The following is a 21,583-nucleotide window of genomic DNA, read 5'->3' as shown; positions in this document are numbered from 1 at the left end:
CCTACAACATCTGCTGGACTTTATTCTTTCCTGGTGAGCTTCTGCAGCTCTGGCCAGGGTGTCCCCCTTGCGAATCCTGTGACTCACTCCAGGTTCTACAATTGTGGTGAGCTGGCTATTCAGTTTTTGTTTTTTTCTTGTTTTTTTTTTTTTATAACAACTGGGGCTGATAGGTTAGCCCCAGTGCCCTATTTACAGGTGAAAATCAGATGAAAGTCTGTTAGGAACCAGCATCTTCTGTTCCCGTTAGGCACCTGGCGATCACATAATCGCTAAGTTCAGAGGAATAATTTATACTGTATATACAGTGGGGAAAAAAAAAAGTATTTAGTCAGCAACCAATTGTGCAAGTTCTCCCACTTAAAAAGATGAGAGAGGCCTGTAATTGACATCATAGGTGACCACAACTACCAGAGACAAAATGAGAAAAATCCAGAAAAATTTGCTTGTCTGATTTTGCGAGATTTTATTTGCAAATTATGGTGGAAAATAAGTATTTAGTCAATAACAAAAGTTCATCTTAGGTTTTGTATAAGAAAACAGAACACCAACTCCTATAAAGATACATTATAAAAATTATTCAACAAAGAATGTTGGACTTAATAAAAAAACAAAACATAAATCACATTGTGCTCATGAAGGACATTCACTATTGGTGATCTTCCTATTACAGGCCAAGAGCACTACTACTTTTAGCAGTCTTCTTAGGCTACATGCGCATGCTGCTTTTTTTCCTGCTTTTTTGCTGCTTTTTTGGCTGCAATTTTGTTGTCAGAACTTTCTGACATTTGACTTCCCAGCAAAGTCTATGAGAAGTCAGATTTGTCATGCGCACGTTGCAGTTTATTTGTCAGCGTTTTATTTGTCAAAGGTTTGTGACAAATAAAATGCAGCATGTTCATTCTTCCTGCGTTTTTGTCAACATTTGTCACAAAAACGCCGCAAAAACGCAGGGTGTGAAAAACGCACCAAAAACGCACCAAAAACGCACCTAAAATTACATGCGTTTTTTTGTGACATTTCCAGGCTCTCTCTGACAAGGTGCAGTTTTGGCTGCATTTTGGCTGCAGTTTTGGCTGCAGTTTGTTAACACAAAAAGTGCAGCGTCCGCATGTAGCCTTAGGATTTTATGTACTTACCTTTTGTGCACTCCTAAGATCTAAAGATAGGCCTGACATTAAATTGCCTTTTGTGCTCTTCAGATGGCTTTTCTGATTAACGTCACATACTGTAGACAGTTTGTCCATAAATGACTACCAATTCTTCTACTTTATATAGCTGCATGCCTCCTTGACTTCATTATCGCATTTTCTCAACTCCTATTGAGTAACGTGTTCAGAAATCCCACCTGTTACTTAGTCCCAAGGACAGTAAATTTACCTGTACCTGATCATAAAATCTACAAATTATGAAACAAAATTGCTCCTTTCCAAGTGTCCCTTTTTTATCTCGATCTTGTACGAGATTACTACAGCTGCTGCAGGCTGATAGATGTTCAAATGCAAAATGAGATTGCTGCAAATGTCACTAAAAAGATAACTATTTCAGAAAACTATAATCTCTAGCATGAAGAATGAAATACAAACGATCTTCTGAGCACACGTTGGAGACCGGAAGGCAGAGTGCAGCACACCATATTTATTTCTCTTTCCGCTTAGTAGTGCAAGTGGACCCGCCATATGGGGTTAATAAAACAAATATGATAACTTCAAAACTACCAAAATGTGGATGGGATCGTTTTACAGTTCAATGCTTTATCATTTAATTTCTACAAAACAAGAGCTTTACAAAGAAAAACTATCTCTACAGTGCCTTGTGAAAGTGTTCACCCTCCCCCCTAGCTTTTTACCTATATTGTTACATTACAACTGGGTGTTTAAATATTTTTAACAATAAAAGAGAGCCCGCACTGCCTATGAATGGCATGCAACAAATAAAAAGTGTAAATTCACAAATTATTCCAACTGTACTATAATGCAAAATGAGATTTTTAGCAAACAATTGATCAATTTTTTGAGCCACCCCTGCCACGTCACAGCAAATCTCAATAGGGAGGTCTCTATATTTTGTATTTTCATTGTGCCATGCGGCCGTCTCATTACATTAAAAGCAGAACCATATTGAAGCAACACATACCTGTAACATTTCAGAACTGCTTCCATCTTGCAAAAACAGGTAGCTGTGAATAAAGGCAGCCCAGGTCCCAGCATGTGCAGCAGATGCCACACACACCAGGACAATGTCAGAGCTGGCCCTCACAGTGCCAGACCAGCAACTATGAATGAAGGCGGAGCAGGCCCAAGTAAACGGTGCTTAAATAACAATGCTTGTGGATAAGGGTGGGGTGGCTGAGTGTGAACAACCACCAAACTTAATTTTGATAGAAACAGAAGGAATATGCAAACGTAAACTAGGCATGTGCGGCATGGTGGGGGCCAGCCACCGAACCAATAAGTAACAATAAAAGAGGGAGAGCCAGCACTGCTTAAGAATGGCATGCAACAAATAAAAAGTGTAAATTCACAAATTATTTCAACTGTACTATAAAGCAAAATGAGATTTTTAGCTAACAATTGATCAATTTTTGGAGCCACCCCTGCCACGCCATGGCACGTCAATTGTTTGCTAAAAATCTCATTTTGCATTATAGTACAGTTGGAATAATTTGTGAATTTACAGTTGTTATTTGTTGCATGCCATTCTTAAGCAGTGCTGGCTCCCTCTTTTGTTGTTTAAATATTTTTGTAATACAATTTGTGTATGAAGCATCAGCACTAAATAGTCTAAGTTGGGGAAGTGAAAAAATATAGGCAAAAATTAAATTGATGGGATAAGATAAAATAAATAAAAATTGCCTTGTGTATATGTATTCCCTCCATTTGCTATGAAGCCCCTAAAAATTTCTGGTGCAAGCAATACTTAGTTAAAGTAAGTCCACCTCTATGCAATCTACTTAACCCCTGGTTGGTCAGTATATACACACCTTTTGTGAAAGGCCACAGAGGCTGCAACACCATTAAGCAAGAGGCATCACGAACCAAACAGCACTATGAAGACCAAGGAGAACTACAAACACGTCAGAGGAAAAGTTCAGTCGGTGTTGGGTATAAAAAATATAGCCCAATCTCTGAAGATCCCCCGGAGCACTATCACATTTTTTATTATCAAATAGAAACATCATGGTAACACAACAAACCTGCCAGGAGAGAGCTGACCACCAAATCTACCAGCCTAGACGAAGGCATTAATCAGAGAGGCAGCATATAGACCAAAGGTAGCCACAAAGGAGCTACAGAGCTCCCAAGCAGAGACTGGAGCATCTGTCCATATGACCACAATGAGCAGAACACTCCATATAGCTGGCCTTTATGGAAGAGAAGCCAGAAAAAAGCCTTTACTTACAGCCAATAATCGGAAGGCTGCCTTTGGTTTTGCCAAACGTTATGTGGGAGACTCCCCAAATGAATAGAGGAAGGTGTTGTGGTCAGGTGAGATTAATGTTGAACTTTTTGGCCACCAAGGTAAACGCCAAGTCTGTCACCAAACTAATACAGCTTATCACCTTAAGAACACCATTCTCACAGTGAAACATGGTGGTGGTGGCAGGGACAGGAAAAATTAAATTGAGGTAAAGGTGGAAGTTGCAAAATACAGGTATATTCTTCAGCAAAACCTCTTTCAGTCTGTTAGTGATTTGACACTGGGACACAGATTCATCTTCCAAAGACACAATTACCCAAAGCATACTGCTAAAGCAACACTCGAGATGTTTATTTGGCAACATGTAAATTTAATGGAGTGGCCTCGTCAAAACCCAGACCTTAATCCAATTGAGAATCTGTGGACAGACTTTAAGATTGCTGTTCACCAAAGGAAACCATCTAACTTTAAGGAGCTGGAGCAGTTTTGCCGTGAGAAATGGGCAAAAATCCCAGTGGCAATATGTGGAAAGCGCTTAGAGACTTATCCAAAGTGACTTGCAGCTGTAACTTCCGTAAAAGGAGACTCTACAAAGTACTCCCTTTAGGGGGGTGAATAGTTATGCACATTGAAATTTTCAGTTATTTTGTTCTATTTATTGTTTGCTTCATAATAAAAAGAAAAACAAAAATGTTCATAGTTACAGTCATATGAAAAAGTTTGGGCACCCCTATTAATGTTAACCTTTTTTCTTTATAACAATTTGGGTTTTTGCAACAGCTATTTCAGTTTCATATATCTAATAACTGATGGACTGACCAATATTTCTGGATTGAAATGAGGTTTATTGTACTAACAGAAAATGTGCAATCCGCATTTAAACAAAATTTGACTGGTGCAAAAGTATGGGCACCTCAACATAAAAGTGACATTAATATTTTGTAGATCCTCCTTTTTCAAAAATCACAGCCTCTAGTCTCTTCCTGTAGCTTTTAATGAGTTCCTGGATCCTGGATGAAGGTATATTTGACCATTCCTGTTTACAAAACAATTCCAGTTCAGTTAAGTTTGATGGTCGCCGAGCATGAACAGCACGCTTCAAATCATCCCACAGATGTTCAATGATATTTAAGGTCTGGGGACTGGGATGGCCATTCCAGAACATTGTAATTGTTCCTCTGCATGAATGCCTGAGTAGATTTGGAGCGGTGTTTTGGATCATTGTCTTGCTGAAATATCCATCCCCTGCGTAACTTCAACTTCGTCACTGGTTTTTGCACATTATTGTCAAGAATCTGCTGATGCTGAGTTGAATCCATGCGACCCTCAACTTTAACAAGATTCCCGGTGCTGGCATTGGCCACACAGCCCCAAAGCATGATGGAACCTCCACCAAATTTTACTGTGGGTATCAAGTGCTTTTCTTGGAATGCCGTGTTTTTTTGCCTCCATGCATAACGCCTTTTTGTATGACCAAACAACTCAATCTTTGTTTCATCAGTCCACAGGACCTTCTTCCAAAACGTAACTGGCTTGTCCAAATGTGCTTTTGCATACCTCAGGTGACTCTGTTTGTGGCGTGCTTGCAGAAACGGCTTCTTTCGCATCACTCTCCCATACAGCTTCTCCTTGTGCAACGTGCGCTTTATTGTTGACCGATGCACATTGACACCATCTGCAGCAAGATGATGCTGCAGGTCTTTGGAGGTGGTCTGTGGATTGTCCTTGACTGTTCTCACCATTCTTCTTCTCGGCCTTTCTGATATTTTTCTTGGCCTGCCACTTCTGGGCTTAACAAGAACTGTACCTGTGTTCTTCCATTTCTTTACTATGTTCCTCACAGTGGAAACTGACAGTGCTTTAGTAAGTCAGTAAAAAGTAGTTAGGAGTGTTCAAATCAAGAAATTGATAAGGGTGCCCATACTTTTGCACCGGTCAAATTTTGTTTAAATGCGGATTGCACATTTTCTGTTAGTACAATAAACCTCATTTCAATCCAGAAATATTAGTCAGTCCATCAGTTATTAGATATATGAAACTGAAATAGCTTTTGCAAAAACCCAATTTGTTATAAAGAAAAAAGGTTAACATTAATAGGGGTGGCCAAACTTTTTCATATGACTGTATATGCATGTTCTTTACATGAACTGAAGCAAACCCTCAAAAAGAAAATTAGTAAAATTCCAGTTTGTGAGGTAGCAAAAACATGAAATATGTCAAGGGGTGAATACTTTTGCAAGGCACTGTATATCCACTACTTCTTGCAGAAGATCCAAGTATTTAACCAAGCTAGTAACTTTCTATGATTTGAAACAAAGTAATTAAGGCTTTAATTTCTATATGTTTCTCTGTAAAGCCTGCTTTACACGTTGCAATTTCGCATACGATATAGTATGCGATTTGCAACGCACCCATCGTATGTGTGGCACGTTCAATTTGTTGAACGTGCCGCACAAACGATTAACCCCCGTCACACATACTTACCTTCCATACGACCTCGATGTGGGCAGCGAACGTCCACTTCCTGGAGTGGGAGGACGTTCGGTGTCAAATCGACGTCACTCGGCAGGCAGCCAATAGAAGCGGAGGGGCAGAGCTGAGCGGGACATAACCATCCCACCCACCTCCTTCCTTCAGCATTGTGGGCCGGGAGCCGCAGGACGCAGGTAAGATCTGTTCATCGTTCCCGGAGTGTCACACACTGCAATGTGTGCTACCCCGGGTACGATGAACAATCTGACGTGCAATTCTAGAGACAGGTACGATGTGTATGCGATGAACGTTTTACCGTTCAATCGCAATCGCACGTACCTGTCACACACTACAAAGTACCTTACGATGCCGGATGTGCTTCACTTACGACATGACCCCGCCGACACATTGTAAGATATATTGCAGCGTGTAAAGCGGCCTTAAGACCGTGGCCATGCTAGCATATAGCATCCAATTTGAGAGCATCGTATGCGATATGGTAATGACACTCATCTCCAACTATGTTGTGAGCGTGAGTGTCTGATTCTCTTGCATGTGATAATCAGATCATAGGTGGACGAGATGGAGATATTATCGCTCTATCTTCTCCATTGCCTGTCTCTGCGTATATGGGACTACACTGAGATGACTGAGTGCAGTCCGATATTTCACACTCACCCATAGACTTGTATGGGAGCATGTGATTCAATATGCGCTGCCAAACGCAGCCTGCTGCCATTTTTCTCTCATGCAGTTTCAGCATGTGACAAAAATTGCAAATCTGCTCTGCCTCATTGAATAACATTGGTCAGACTGGAATGCAAGATTTTCTTGAATTGCACTCCTCTGTATTATACCCCAGTGTGAGCGTACCCTAAAAATGTCTCAACCAGTAAAGTAAACTAGTTGTAAAATGTATTATCATCATTTAGTAATAGCACATCTAAATACATAATTCAGTAATGAGTTGGAATATTGATCTGAATAGGCAGCGAATGTGCAGAACCCGGCCACAGCCACTATCAGAAGACGGGGCAGCTCTGAAACTGACAACTTCGGCTGCCTGCTACCGCCGCTGGGACCAAGAGAAGCTGATCGATCAGACATTGATGACCTACCCTAAGGATAGCCCATCAATGTAAAAGTAGTGTACAACCAATTTAATGTCACCTATAATTTGGAAATAAAAAAAAAACATTGAGAAACAAACTGAAATCATTTTGAGAGGGGAGATAAAAATAACAAAACTAGTAATGTGGATGGTATAATTGGGGACGCAGTTCTGTTCAGAATTAGCCATTCACATTTATCTTCATCTTGAACATTAGTCAGCACATAGCTCCCGTCATTTGCGTGCTTATGATTAACCCAATATATTTTAGCTGTTGCTTTATCTTGACATTTTCTTAGTTGCACTTTACTGTGAAAGCCTTGGTCTGTAAACAGCTTATAACACAGCAAAGGAATCTCATTATTGAAAGTTATTGGTCAGGTGAAGGGTACAAAAAAAAAAAAGAAAAAAAACCCCAAGGCATTAGATATACCATGGAACACTGTAAAGATTATAATAAAGAAGTGGCTTAAATTTGACACAACAGTGGCATTACCTAGAACTGGACCTCCCTCAAAAAATGATGACAAGATAAGAATAAAATTGGTCTGGGAGGCTGCCAAGAGGTCTACAGCAATATTAAATGAGCTACAGGAATTTCTAGCAAGTACTGGTTGTGTACTGCATGTGACAACAATCTTCCGTATTCCTCATATATCTGGCCTGTGAGGTAGAGTGGCAAAGTGGAAGCCATTTAATGCAAAGAAAAACATCCAAGGATGACTATTGTTTTACCAACACCTATATGAAGTGTGCCAAAAAGATGTGGTAAAATGTGTTATGGATTCATGGAGACCAAGGTTGACCTTTTTGGCTAAAATTCTAGAAGGCATGGTTTGCGCAAAGCCAACACTACTTATTACCAAAACAAACATACCCAAAGTGAAACATGGTGGAGGCAGAATTATGTTTTGGTGCTGTTTTTTGGCAGTTAGCACTGGGGCTTCAGTCAAAGTGGAAGGAATTATGATCAGTTCCAAGTATCTTTCAATTTTGCAACGAACCTTCAGGCTTCTGCTAAAAAGTTGAAGATGAAGCGGTATTTTACCTTTCAGCATGACAACAACCCTAAGCATACCACCATATCAACAAATTAATGGCTTCTCCAGAAGAACAGTTTTTGGAATGGCCCAGTCAGAGCCCAATTAAAAATCAACTCTAATAGATTTGCAATAAAGAGAAAACTCTGGGTCGCTCCATGAAACACTGCAGCAATCCGGCAGGTCACAAACTGCCTGAGAACAATGGAAGCGATACCATTAAAGGTGAAAATGGTGAAGGGCGAGTAGAAGACCGGTGGCAGGTACCTTAGGTTAAAAGCACTGATCCAGCAGTGAAAAAACAAAACAAAAAAATATAACACACTGGAGTGGTGCTTTAATAAATTATTCGTTTACGAGTGTGCATATTTATGAAAATCGCATTAATTTTATCCATTTTTCTATTTCCAACTTAAAAGATTTCAGTTTATTTTTCAATTGTTTTGTATCGATCATAAATGACCTTAAAGGTGGAAAAAGTTCTGAAATTGTTCTTTATTAGGCTGCTTTCACACCTCCGGTTTTTGCTATGCGGCACAATCCGGCACTTTGCAGGAAAAACGCAGCCGTTTTTTTTTGCTTCCGGTTGCGTTTTTCCTGCATAGACTTTAATTAGTGCCGCATTGTGCCACATGGCCTTGCGTTCCATCCAGTTTTTGCCGCATGCGGCAGATTTAGCCAATGCGGCGGCCGGATGGAATGTTGCTTGGCACGTTTTTTTGTACGGCAAAAATAACCGCATCGCGCCGCATCCGGCCGATGCGGCGCTTTTCCCAATGCATCCCTATGGATGCCGGATGCGGCAAAAACCGCATCCGGCCGCCGCATGCGGTTTTTGCCACTGCGCATTTGCCACTGCGCACGGCTCAAACCGGATGTGTGAAAGCAGCCTTACATGGCAAAAACCTTTTCACATGTGGTGTGTAGACTTTTTATATCTACTGTATAAATATATTAGTATACTTTTCTTAAAAGGGGCTAAGGTGAGAATCCTAATGACAGCTCCTCTACACACGAGGCCAGTCCAATTAAAGTAAAAGAAAGTTATGCAGCAAACAAAAGTGTAAAACTGTATATATTGTAATTTATTCCTCAATTTTGTTCATCAGATTAAGGCCTGTTTGCTTTAACAATGTACTAGAAAGTCCCCTGAGAGTGTATGTGTTCGCTAAAATAGTAAAATGCCATTTATTTTTCCTTTTTTTTCATATTCGCTGGTTCAATTTCAATCAGACTGTTCAAAACAAATAAATATAGTCTGCAAGACCAAGGTGACTAATGAGCGGAATATAAGCAAATGCAAAATATAGACACCATACCCCCTTTAGATTACAGTTTGTACGAACATTATTAAAAAGAAAATTTATTTTATTAACCCTTTCCCACATCACATTATTCTGGCACAGGTTTAGGATCTGCAACCATGTGTTTCTCTTGTTTACAACCCCTGGCAAAAATTATGGAATCACCTGGCTCTGAGGATGTTCATTCAGCTGTTTACTTTTGTTTAAAAAAAAGCAGATCACAGACATGGCACAAAACTAAAGTCATTTCAAATGGCAACTTTCTGGCTTTAAAAAACGCTAAAAAAATCCTGAAAATATAATGTGCTAGCCAGTAACAGTTACTTTTCAAAACCAAACAGGGGAAAAAAATTAAGGAATCACTCAATTAGGAGGTAAAAATTATGGAATCATGAAAAACAAACAAACAAAAAAACACTCCAATACATCACTAGTATTTTGTTGCACCACCTCTAGCTTTTATAACAGCTTGCAGTCTCTGAGGCATGGACTTAATGAGTGACAAACCGCACTCTTTATCAATCTGGTTCCAACATTCTCTAATTGCTGTTGCCAGATCAGCTTTGCAGCTTGGAGCCTTGTCGTGGACCATTTTCTTCAACTTCCACCAAAGATTTTCAATTGGATTGAGATCCGCACTATTTGCAGGCCATGACATTGACCTTATGTGTCTTCATTCAAGGAATGTTTTTGCTCTATGGCAGGATGCATTATCATCTTGATAAATGATTTCATCCATCTCCAAACATCCTTTTAATTGATGGGATAAGAAAAGTGTCCAAAATTTCAATGTAAACTTAGGCATTTACTGAAGATGTAATGACAGCCATCTCCCCAGTGCCTTTACCTGACATGCAGCCCCATATCATCAATGACTGTGGCAATTTACATGTTCTCTTCAGGCAGTCATCTTTATAAATCTCATTGGAACGGCACCAAACAAAAGTTCCAGCAGCCTCACCTTGCCCAATGCAGATTCACAATTCATCACAGAATATGACTTTCATCCAGTCATCCACAGTCCACTATTGCTTTTCCTTAGCCCATTGTAACCTTGTTTTTTTTCTGTTTAGGTGTTAATGATAGCTTTTGTTTAGCTTTTCTGTATGTAAATTCAATTTCCATTAGGTGGATTCTTAGAGTTTGGTCACAGACATTGACTCCAGTTTCCTCCCATTCGTTCCTCATTTGTTTTGTTGTGCATTTCCTGTTCTGGAGACATATTGCTTTAAGTTTCCTGTCTTGATGCTTTGATGTCTTCATTGGTCTACCAGTGTGTTTGCCTTTAAAAACCTTCCCATGTTGTTTGTATTTGGTCCAGATTTTAGACACATCTGACTGTGAAAAACCAACATCTTTTGCAACATTGCATGATAATTTAACCTCTTTTAAGAGTTTGATAATCCTCTCCTTTGTTTCAATTGACATCTCTCGTGTTGGAGCCATGATTCATGTCAGTCTACTTGACAAGGTGTGATAACTCCTTTTTAGATGCAGACTAAAAAGCAGATCTTGTTTGATGCAGGTGTTAGTTTTGGGAATGAAAATTTACAGGGTGACTTCATAACTTTTACCTCAGAATTGAGTGATTCCATAATTTTTACCCCTGTTTGGTTATGAAAAGTAACTGTTACTGGCTAGCACATTATGTTTTCATGTTTTTTGTTACTATTTCTTAAAGCCAGAAAGTTGACATTTGAAATTACTTTAGTTTTGTGCCATGCCTGTGATCTATTGTGTTGTTTTTTTTTTTAAACAAAAGTAAACAACTGAATGAACATCCTCAGAGCCAGGTGATTCTATAATTTTTGCCAGGGGTTATATATGTGGTTTGATTTTCAATGAAAATAAAGACAAAAATATTTTTTAACAAACTATTTGGTAGAGTCCAATTTTTGTAGAATTAGTTAGGACCTGCAGCAGCCAGGATCAGGGATATCTCTAAATGTACATATTCCTGATACTGTCTGTTACAGATCTTAAACCTGTGTCAGAATAGTGTGCTGTGGGATTGGGTTAATAAAGATTAATCTGAAAAGAAAAAAAAAAAATGGAATATTTAGAAATCCATGTATTATATTGTTTACACTTCACTATTTGTGTTGGCATATCCCATAAAATAGATTTGAGTCTATGGGTGTAACGTGAAAAATGTGGAAAAGTTCATAGGATATGAATACTTTTTTGGCATCCTCCATCACAGTTGTGTACAGTGCTCAGCATTAATGAGTACACCCTAACAAATTTATCAAACAACCTTTTAGATTTCTTTCAGAATCAACATTTTCTACGATTTGGTACCATACAACAAAACTCTCACTGTACAAAAAAAAATGTAATTGCATCAATCCCATAGAAACATCCAGGTTAACCATAGGGGTGAACATCTCAGCAGGAGTGTTATTTTATGAGAATGGTTCAATCGACATGCAATTTCACTGCAGTTAGCTAATGAAGTAAAAAAACAAACCGGGGCAAGTGGTTCCCGTGACACAATATGGCGTACACTTCAGACGAATGGCACACGTGGGTGCTGTTCATGAAGAAAGCTTCTTCAAAAATCCCACCTACAATTTGCCAGGCTCCATACTGAAAACTATAAAGACTACTGGGACTCTATACTCTGGAAAGATGAGACAAAGATAAATCTTTATGGAATTCATGGCTTCAAAACTATATGGTGTTGAAAAGGTGAGTACAAAGAAAAATGTTTGGTGGTGGCAGTGTTCTTAAGTGAGGTTGCATGAGTGCTGCTGATGTCATGGAGCTACATTTCATAGTTGAAGAACTCAAGAGGCGCAAAAGCGCACACAATAGGGCAGTTTCGCTTAAAAAGAGCACCACAGAGGGGGTGGTTCTACTCACTTGGTTTTGTTGTATTCAAAGGCACCACACCTGCTTCAGCATGAATTTCTGCTGCTGCTGCCCCGTGGCTGGAAGAGATATCTTCAAGATGTGTATTTACAAGAATAGAGAGAATTACTTTAGGCAGGCTGCACTGCAGGAGATAAGGAGCCTTGGAGCTTCAAATAAAATTTTTATTGGTACTAACATTTCAGTGCCTTTCCAACGGTAAAAAAGAAATCTTGTGGGTTTTTTTTACCTTGAGAAAGGCACTGATCCAGCGTTGGTACTAATACAAAACCTTATTTGAAGTTCCAAGACTCCTAATTTCCTGTAGCACAGCCTGTCTAAAGGCTGCTTTCACCTTACAATTTCGCATACGATATCGTATGCGATGTGACCCGCCCGCATCGTATGTGCGGCACGTTCAATTTGTTGCCCGTGTCGCACAAACGATTATTTCCCGTCACACGTACTTACCTTGCATACGACCTCGACGTGGGCGGCGAACATCCACTTCATGGAGTGGGAATGACGTTCGGCGTCACAGCAACGTCACACGGCAGCCGGACAATAGAGGCGGAGGGGCGGAGATGAGCGGGACATAAACATTCCGACCACCTCCTTCCTTCCGCATTGCCGGCGGGAGCCGCGGGACGCAGGTAAGGAGATGTTCATCGTTCCCGGGGTGTCACAAATGTCTCCTGATCTGAATCAGATCAAACAGCTAAGGGGAATTCTGAAGAGACAAGTTGTCATCACTCTCCTTCCAGACTCTAAAAGAGGTCGTTCTTGGAGAATAGGAAAGACAGATGTTGCAATATGTCTCCAATGTGTTCATTCCAGATCTAGAAGACTTGGTGCTGTCCTTAATATTATGGAGGTCATATAAAATACTATATGTAGTAGTTTTTGATGAAGGATATATTCAGTTATAGCATGATGTCCACGAACTGGTGTCACCGGCAGCTCCTGGAATTCCCGTGTCTGTGCATGGCTCATATTGGCCGCATCAGTGTGCCTTTGAAGCTGGATGTACATTTCCTGGCTTCATTAGGTGCCACTGCGCATGACTGGCAGTTCAGAAGACATGGATGTGAGCCGTCTTCTGAACTTACGGACATGTACAGTGCACCTAATGAAGCCTGAAAGAGTACACCCTGTTTCTGAGGTGCACCGACGTGGTTGAAATAAGCACACATGCACAAGATTTACAGGAACTAGTGATGATGCCGGTTTATAGAAATCATATTATCAAGCCACAAGGGGTTGATAACATGGAAAAAGGAACGACTAGTTAGGGGAACTAACGCCAGTGCAACTAGTACCAGACCTAATTAACATATGGAAACCAACATTATGTCTTTTCTTTTAAACATTCATCTTAGTGAATAGCCTTATACAGGGCTGATTAGGAAGGGAATTCGAGCTTACAGGTTACAATGATGCTGGGTTGGACAACATACTGTAGGTGACCCAATAGGTTCCCATTAATATATACTTGTCTGAGTTCTTACAACTGTGGTGGAATATAAAATGTCAAATTTTGCTTTCGTGTCACCCCTCAATCACGGGTACAGTAAATAGCACACTTTTAGCTACGCAGATTAATTCACTTGTTTATGTTTGCCTAATTACTGTGCAGTAAAACTGTCTAAATGTAAATTCGCTATGGTAAGGTATGACTGACATCCTTTGCAATAACACATACAAAAAGAGGCAAATTCCAATGACTCCTGGAAATATCCATAACATGGCTAGTGGATAATTTATATTTATAGTTAGTTAACACATTCATGTACGAAAATCTACACACTAAAGCTGGCTTCATTTGACTGATGTTGCAGTGAGAGCTGACAGACACACTATGTAGGGACACAATACACTGTCTATGAGGAAACGACATCACGCCGTAGTTAGACGTATTAAGTGGAACAAACATCAGGAAAGCTGATGGATCCACTATAAAGAGAATCCTCCTGTGAGATTTTTCCATACGTTTATACAAGACGTTTGGCCTCATGTTGCCTCTGTGTCTAGCTTTAGGTTACAGATGGCTACTAACCTTAAAGGGAACCTGTCAGGTCCAATATGCACCCAGAACCACAGGCAGTTCTGGGTGTATATTGCTAATCCCTGCCTAACCATCCCTGTATACACTAGCATAGATAAAAGGGATCTTTAAAAAAAAGTATTTCTAAAGCTTTTTGATCTTATACTAATGAACGCAGGGACTAGTCCCAAGGGTGTTATATCCCTTGACTAGTCCGCCCTCTTAGCATGCTAGCACACCCAAAGGGGTGTACTAACACACTATTCAATGCAGCGTCACCAGCGGTGCCTCGTGTACCTGTGTTCGCTGTAACCACGCTTCTGAATGCCCGGCACTTGCAGTCATGCGCAGTAGACTTCTCTGAAGCCGGGACGCGTACACCCGGCTTCATACTGCGCATGACTGGAAGTGTCGGGCATTCAGAAGGGCGGTCAAAGCGAACACAGGTACGTGAGGCACCGCTCGTGATGATGCATTGAATAGCATGTTAGTACGCCCACAGGGGCGTACTAACATGCTAAGAGGGAGGACTAGTTGGGGGATATAACACCCTTGGGACTAGTCCCCATGCTCATTAGCATAAGATAAAAGATATTTAGAAATACTTTTTCTAAAGAGCTCTTTATCTATGCTAGTGTATACAGGGACGGTTAGGTAGTGATTAGCAATATATACCCAGAACTGCTCGTGGTTTTGGGTGCATATTGCACCTGACAGGTTCCCTTTAAGAGAACCAACCATCAGGATTTTCATAAAGTAAAGCCAGTGCTATACTGGCGCTAGGATGCTGAATGTAAACATAGCTTTTTTTCTGAGACTGGATGCTGTATTTCAGAAATATGTGCAAGTAAAGTTACAGAAATGCACTGATATTTAATTGACAGGTGCAACAGGAAGGAAATATGTGGTTGGGTCTTACTATCTATTCCCGTCCCTGTCTGCCTGTCTGGCCTTCCAGCACAGGCATATAGACAGGCGCCTTTTACCTTGGTCACATGAATTATCTGGTACCAATATCAATTTTTTAATATTTTTTTAGGTTGTTTATTGTTTGCATTGTCTGCTATTTATCTGTAAGAAAGAGAGGAATTATATCCAGCTGGTCACTTCAGATAGATTGTATCAAAACGAAAGGAGATATGAACTAACTTTTAATGTGATTAAAGTCAGCCACAGTACATATCATCAGAAAGCAGTTGTATATGAAGTAGTCAGTGATAGACAACGAGTTTCAACACACTATGCGTCTTCATCATGGTCCTAGTATAAAATGAAAAGATACCTCCTCCTCTTAAAAACCTACCCAAACAAAGGGTAATGAAAATTAGGGCCAATTAAAAAAGGTGTCTGAGATAGGTTATGTGTTGCAGAGTGGTTCGTTTAAATTAGCACTAACCGCTAATAGAAGAGATTCTCTGAAACACTAACAATTGAAATATATTATATATCAAGGTGAATTAATGTACCTGTTATTTTTTTCATCATAAATGGATAAAATGAAAGGATATCAGCAAAGGTTCATGAGACAGCTATAATGGAACACAAAAAAACCCTTGATTTGTACTTATAGAAATGTGAATTTCATACATAAGAAGTTTCATAAATGTTATATTTCTTCTATATGATACAATTTAGCTAGTATGAAAAGAAGTTTTTCATAAATATTTCTTGTTTTTGTAAATGTAAACCTGTATTTTACTTTTAGTATTGGGTAATTAAGTCCTGCCAAAAATTTAAAGGGAACCTGTCAGGTCCAATATGCCTTGTAACCTACAAGCAGGGTGATGTGTGGCCTAAAAACCCCTTCATACCCATCCCTGTGTTGTAATATCGTGTAAAATGAATTGATAAAAAAAGGTTTTGAGCAGAGGGACTAGTCCCCCAGGGTGTCGCTTTGCCCTTTCTAGTTTGCCTTAGATGGGTGTTTGCTTGTTGGATTCACAAGCGCACTGCGCATTATCTTCCGACCATGTGCAGAGCGCGTCTAAATCCGCCCAGCACGCGCGGGATCTCCAGGAGCTGACGGTGATGTCGCTCATGTAAATCTTTGGTATCACGCCACAGAGGTGTGATACCACTGAAAGAAGCCAAACTAGACGGGGCAAAGATACGCTCCGGGGACTAGTCCCTCTGCTCATTTACATAGGGAACAGGTAAGTTATAAAACTTTTCTTATAAATTCATTTTACACAATATTACAACACAGAGATGGGTAGGAAGGGGTTTCTAGGCCCCACATCACCCTGCTTGTAGGTTACAAGGCATATGGGACCTGATAGGTTCCCTTTAAAAAATTGCACCACTTGTAAACTTCAATACATAGGATGCACAGTAGGGACATTAAAAAAACGCATCAGAAAACACCTTTTTGATGTGGTAAATCCCTCAGCTTTAAATAGATCAACAGTCCAAAATATTTTGCCTCCGTTCACAAAGGTGATCTCCAGTCTTACTTTTATAGGAATAGAAAAAGTTACTGAACTCACAAGATGTGGAGATTATCATAGAAAAATTTTAAACAGAGAAAGTAAATGGATTTTCCCCCTGTTTTGCAGATTCTCATCTGGTTAAAAATTATAGGCAGAACTTAATTATCCAATACTAAAAGTAAAATACAGGTTTACATATACAAAAACAAAAATAAGAAATATTTGCAAAAAAATGTTTTTTCATACTAGCTAAATCTAATATATAAACCTGAGTGTATATATGTATGTATGTATGTATGCATGCATGTGTGTGTATGTATGTATGTGTACGTGTGTATGTATGTGTATATTTATATATATGTCCGCTAAAGGAATTTGCAACGTCGCATGTACAATCACAAAATTTTGCACAGCCACCTCATGTGACTCAGAGAATGTCATAGACTATAGCGGGCTTTACACTCTGCAATCTCGCTAGCGAGATCGCAAGCGATCGTACCCGCCCCCGTCGGTTGTGCGACGCGGGCATACCACTGCCCGTGTCGCACAACCTCGCTTACCCCATCACACGCACTTACCTGCCTAGCGACGTCGCTCAGGCCAGCGATCCACCTCCTTTCTATGGGGGTGGGTCGTGCGGCGTCACACAGCAGGCGGCCAATAGAAGCGAAGGTGCGGAGATGAGCGGACGTAACATCCCGGCCACCTCCTTCCTTCCGCATTGGCGGTGGAGGCAGGTAAGGAGATGTCCGTCGCTCCTGCAGTGTCACACACAGCGATGTGTGCTGCCGCAGGAATGAGGAACAACATCGCTAACATCCTGAAAACGATTCTTTGTTTCAGGACGACCTCTCCACGGCAAACGATTTTGCCCTCTTTTGCGATCGTTTAAGATCGCTCTTAAGTGTTACATGCTTCAATCTCGTTAATGACGCCGGATGTGCGTCACAAACAACGTGACCCCAACGATAATTCATTAACGATATCGTAGCGTGTAAAGCCCGCTTAAGTTTTGAGGGGAAAATTTAAACCTGCACTTTACAGTTATTTGCCAAAAAATCTACTTGCATTAAAGTCAATGGAGCTGGGAGCTACAGGTCTTTCATAGGGGCTGTGATTGGTTGCTATAGGCAACAAAGGACATTCTTAAGGTACCGTCACACTAAGCAACATCGCTAGCAACATCGCTGCTGAGGCACAACTTGCTAGCGATGTTGCTTAGTGTGACATCCAGCAACAACCTGGCCCCTGCCGTGAGGTCGCTGGTTGTTGCTGAATGTCCTGGACCATTTTTTAGTTGTTGCTCTCCCGCTGTGAAGCACAGATCGCTGTGTGTGACAGCAACAGAGCAACAACTAAATGTGCAGGCAGCAGGAGCCGGCTTCTGCGGACGCTGGTAACCACGGTAAACAGCGGGTAACCAAGAAGCCCTTACCGTGGTTGCAATGACAGTCCACTGCGATCTCTGCAATGACAGTCCACTGCGATCTCTGCAATGACAGTCCACTGCAATCTCTGCAATGACAGTCCACTGCAATCTCTGCAATGACAGTCCACTGCAATCTCTGCAATGACAGTCCACTGCAATCTCTGCAATGACAGTCCACTGCAATCTCTGCAATGACAGTCCACTGCAATCTCTGCAATGACAGTCCACTGCAATCTCTGCAATGACAGTCCACTGCAATCTCTGCAATGACAGTCCACCGCAATCTCTGCAATGACAGTCCACCGCAATCTCTGCAATGACAGTCCACCGCAATCTCTGCAATGACAGTCCACCGCAATCTCTGCAATGACAGTCCACCGCAATCTCTGCAATGACAGTCCACCGCAATCTCTGCAATGACAGTCCACCGCAATCTCTGCAATGACAGTCCACCGCAATCTCTGCAATGACAGTCCACCGCAATCTCTGCAATGACAGTCCACCGCAATCTCTGCAATGACAGTCCACCGCAATCTCTGCAATGACAGTCCACCGCAATCTCTGCAATGACAGTCCACCGCAATCTCTGCAATGACAGTCCACTGCAATCTCTGCAATGACAGTCCACTGCAATCTCTGCAATGACAGTCCACTGCAATCTCTGCAATGACAGTCCACCGCAATCTCTGCAATGACAGTCCACCGCAATCTCTGCAATGACAGTCCACCGCAATCTCTGCAATGACAGTCCACCGCAATCTCTGCAATGACAGTCCACCGCAATCTCTGCAATGACAGTCCACCGCAATCTCTGCAATGACAGTCCACCGCAATCTCTGCAATGACAGTCCACCGCAATCTCTGCAATGACAGTCCACCGCAATCTCTGCAATGACAGTCCACCGCAATCTCTGCAATGACAGTCCACCGCAATCTCTGCAATGACAGTCCACCGCAATCTCTGCAATGACAGTCCACCGCAATCTCTGCAATGACAGTCCACCGCAATCTCTGCAATGACAGTCCACCGCAATCTCTGCAATGACAGTCCACCGCAATCTCTGCAATGACAGTCCACCGCAATCTCTGCAATGACAGTCCACCGCAATCTCTGCAATGACAGTCCACCGCAATCTCTGCAATGACAGTCCACCGCAATCTCTGCAATGACAGTCCACCGCAATCTCTGCAATGACAGTCCACCGCAATCTCTGCAATGACAGTCCACCGCAATCTCTGCAATGACAGTCCACCGCAATCTCTGCAATGACAGTCCACCGCAATCTCTGCAATGACAGTCCACCGCAATCTCTGCAATGACAGTCCACCGCAATCTCTGCAATGACAGTCCACCGCAATCTCTGCAATGACAGTCCACCGCAATCTCTGCAATGACAGTCCACCGCAATCTCTGCAATGACAGTCCACCGCAATCTCTGCAATGACAGTCCACCGCAATCTCTGCAATGACAGTCCACCGCAATCTCTGCAATGACAGTCCACCGCAATCTCTGCAATGACAGTCCACCGCAATCTCTGCAATGACAGTCCACCGCAATCTCTGCAATGACAGTCCACCGCAATCTCTGCAATGACAGTCCACTGCAATCTCTGCAATGACAGTCCACTGCAATCTCTGCAATGACAGTCCACTGCAATCTCTGCAATGACAGTCCACTGCAATCTCTGCAATGACAGTCCACCGCAATCTCTGCAATGACAGTCCACCGCAATCTCTGCAATGACAGTCCACCGCAATCTCTGCAATGACAGTCCACCGCAATCTCTGCAATGACAGTCCACCACAATCTCTGCAATGACAGTCCACCGCAATCTCTGCAATGACAGTGCACCGCAATCTCTGCAATGACAGTCCACCGCAATCTCTGCAATGACAGTCCACTGCAATCTCTGCAGTGACAGTCCACTGCAATCTCTGCAATGACAGTCCACTGCAATCTCTGCAATGACAGTCCACTGCAATCTCTGCAATGACAGTCCACTGCAATCTCTGCAATGACAGTCCACTGCAATCTCTGCAATGACAGTCCACTGCAATCTCTGCAATGACAGTCCACTGCAATCTCTGCAATGACAGTCCACCGCAATCTCTGCAATGACAGTCCACCGCAATCTCTGCAATGACAGTCCACTGCAATCTCTGCAATGACAGTCCACTCTTATCCCTGCATTGATGTTCTAAAATGTCAGTGCATTCAGAGCAGATTTCACAAGATCATGAATTGTGGGGATGGAAAGCTGCTGAGACTTCTCAGAGAAAATATACACATGGCTTATTACCAAGTTTAACATCTCTGTATACAATACGCTGAATCAGCCCTGTGTATATAGAATAGAAAGAACTTACCCTGCTTCCTCCTTGGACTCAGTGAACATGCCATCACTGGGTGCAAGGAACAGGAGCTGTTGGGTTCCAAGAAACCCAAACAGCTCTGCTATGCAGCTTTCAGGCAGAAATTCCCTTGTAGATGGGAAGGGGGGGTGTGCTAATGTACCAGCTAACGTTACAAGAGAAAATCAGCAAATAAAAGAATGTATTGATAAGTTCAAATGCCCACCCCCCATAAATTTTTAAGACTTTATGGGGGCACAGTGTATAGCATTAATAGAAAAAAAAGTGAAATGGAAAAAAAGGCATAGTAAAAATAAAAAAAGACACTGCTAGTCTAAATTGTTGTCTCTATACCTTACCCAATGAGAAAAAAATAAGTCAATATACATAGTATATAAAAATAATTTATACAGAAAGGGAAACAGAATTGACATGTTTAGACCACAGAAAAAATGGAGTCAAAATCCCTATTACTCATGAATAATTTTATTAAGTAATTTTTTAAAATATATATATATATATATATATATAAAAACATCAATTGATATTTATGACAAGGTTGAGGGGGATATAAAGTGCAGAAAGAAATTGTATACAACACCTGGAGGATACGGTACGGATGGGGCATAAAGTATGGATCTAGAAACTTTAATAAATACATCAAATACCTGTAGTACTTGGACAAGTTAAATGTGCAAAAACCAATACAGTAATTAAAAAATAGATATTAGTATTGCACATAACCCAGAAACACATAATTAGTAATAATAGGGCCTGTAGTACCCAACCACGGCCATTAGGGGGCAGTCCAGCACTACAAATACGTGAAATAAAAAAAAATTTGATGATCCAACTTACCCATGTAATCCTGCCTCAGGAATGTAAACAATTACCGGCCACCGACGCGCGTTTCGCGTAGGGCTTCCTCGGGGGGGGGGGCAATCAACACATGTTGTTGTGTGTAGTGCGCTGTACATGTTCTGGGTGTTGTCTGGGTGTGGCGGGGGGTGAGAGAAGTGTTGTTTGTGTGTTACGTTGTTTGTGGAGCGCTGTGTGTCTGTAGCGTTGTGTGTGTGTGTTGCGCGGTTTGTGTGGGTGTGGGGTGCGTATGTGTTTTGGTGGGAGGTA

The 21,583-nt window shown here is 41.4% G+C and overlaps 1 protein-coding gene across 1 annotated transcript in view; it reads right to left on the bottom strand.

Moving 5' to 3' along the window:
• TBC1D19 (TBC1 domain family member 19) overlaps positions 1–21,583 on the bottom strand; it is a 261,587-nt gene that overhangs the window by 125,745 nt on the left and 114,259 nt on the right. The gene's annotated exons all lie outside the window — the stretch shown is intronic.

Source organism: Anomaloglossus baeobatrachus, chromosome 1, assembly GCF_048569485.1.
Source record: "Anomaloglossus baeobatrachus isolate aAnoBae1 chromosome 1, aAnoBae1.hap1, whole genome shotgun sequence".
Taxonomy (NCBI): domain Eukaryota; kingdom Metazoa; phylum Chordata; class Amphibia; order Anura; family Aromobatidae; genus Anomaloglossus; species Anomaloglossus baeobatrachus.
Note: the sequence above shows the minus strand (reverse complement) of the source record. Positions and strands in the feature narration are given on the sequence as shown.